Genomic DNA, 2,270 nt, shown 5'->3' on the forward strand with positions numbered 1-2,270 from the left:
GAAAAACAACCCTCCACCACCACCCTCTGTCTTCTACCTGTGAGCCAGTTCTGTATTCAAATGGCTAGTTCTCCCTGTATTCCATGAGATCTTACCTTGCTAATCAGTCTCCCATGGGGAACCTTGTCAAACGCCTTACTGAAGTCCATACAGATCACATCTACTGCTCTGCCCTCAACTTCTTCAAAAAACTCAGTCAAGTTTGTGAGACATGTTTTCCCACGCACAAAGCCATGTTGACCATCCCGAATCAGTCCTTGCCTTTCCAAATACATGAACATCCTGTCCCTCAGGATTCCCTCCAACAACTTGCTCACCACCGACGTCAGGCTTACCAGTCTATAGTTCCCTGGCTTGTCTTCACCGCCCTTCTTAAACAGTGATTTCACGTTTGCCAACCTCCTGTCTTCTGGCACCTCACCTATGACTATCGATGATAAAATATCTCAGCAAGAGGCCCAGCAATCACTTCTCTCGCTTCCCACAGAGTTCTCGTGTACACTTGATCAGGTCCTGGCGATTTGTCCACTTCTAACCGTTTCAAGATATCCAGCACTTCTTCCTCTGTAATCTGGACATTTTGCAAGATGTCAGCATATATTTCCCTGCAGGGGCCGTGGAGTCCAGAACTAGGGGGCATAGATTGAGGTTAAGAGGGAAAAGATATAAAAGAGACCTAAGGGGCAACGTTTTCACACGGAGGGTGGTGCGTGTGGGGAATGAGCTGCCAGAGGATGTGGTGGAGGCTGGTACAATTGCAACATTTAGAGGCACTTGGATCGGTATATGAATAGGAAGGGTTTGGAGGGATATGGGCCCAGCGCTGGCAGGTGGGACTAGATTGGGTTGGGATATCTGGTCGGCATGGACGGGTGAGACCGAAGGGTCTGTTTCCTTGCTGTACATCTCTATAATTCTATGAGTCTAAATGTATCCTCACAGGCATCTGCTGTCGTGAAAAGGGACATCTGCAGATTATCAGAAGTTTAATGAGTCCTGTGTCTGTTTAATGAATGAATTTAAATCAGTGTGAGAAACTCAGGCTAGAATGTTTTTGTGTAAATATTCACAAGACGCATGTTCTCAATGCCCTGCAGGATCCTATCTCATATTGAAAACAAAAGTTTTCAACTTTGGGCCACAAGTCATCCATATGGTCTCCTTCCTTTCAAATCAATACATTGATAGTTCGTCTTCCGATTATGTAAAATGTAAGACATAGCTTAATTTTGGAATTTGCTGGTAACATGGCTGAAGTTGTGACGATTACATGAAGAGTATGGATACAAAAATGTTGGAAACCACAGCGCATCAAGCAGTATTCATGAAGAAAAAAGAAGATGACGTGTGAAGTCTACATGACACATCATCAGCGTTGAAAAATGTAAATAGCATGCACCAAAGTGTTTACTTAGTGAGACATGATGACAAATTCTAAAAGGAAATGGTTATTTGTCAACAGATAGGAAGATGTTTCTGATATCCGTGACTCTACAAATAGTTTGTTCTGGACCGAGGCATCAGTCAACATCCAATCATTTGGCAGATGCATTTTTCTTCATGTCAGCCAATCATCTAACTGCTTCTTTATTCTACAATTCAACACTTCATCCAAGAACGGCGCTAAATTTGGTTAAATTGAAATTGGGCTCTCCTGCAGTTAAAACTGATACGACACTTGAAATTTGGATTTTGTTTGTGCCTCGTTCATGCAAGGGGGAAAACATCAAACTTCCCTTTTCACAGCAATGCTTAGATTGTTCTTTCAAAACGGGCACTTGATGCAGAGTAGTCACTGGGTTCACCATTGAAATAGAATTCATTTGAGAATTTGGAGCAGTCAGTGTTTAATGTGGCTGCTTACAATGCACCGAGGTGAAGGAAAAGACAGAAATGTATTCATTTGGTAGGAAATTTGAGCTACAACCATCAGTAAAAATTGAAAATGAATTAAGGATCCTGACAGTACATTATGATATATGGAAACATGTGTTCTAATGAACACTTGCTATCAATCTACTTTACAGAGACTGATGTCAGTACAGCGCATTCGCATTGGCCTGAATCAGTGATTGTATACAGAGAAACCGCACTTCTGAGTTTTCCAACAGAGCATATTTTGATTCCAATAAAACAATGCCAAGAGTAAGGATTCTTATTGTACATTTGCAGAATCCGTGACCTCGATACAGGCACCCTGCATTAAAGTCTAACCTAGTCTAAGACTGCGTGTCCAAGGTTGTTTAAAAATGTCTACAATGAGTGTCGCA

Source organism: Chiloscyllium plagiosum, chromosome 44 (genome assembly GCF_004010195.1).
Source record: "Chiloscyllium plagiosum isolate BGI_BamShark_2017 chromosome 44, ASM401019v2, whole genome shotgun sequence".
Classification (NCBI taxonomy): domain Eukaryota; kingdom Metazoa; phylum Chordata; class Chondrichthyes; order Orectolobiformes; family Hemiscylliidae; genus Chiloscyllium; species Chiloscyllium plagiosum.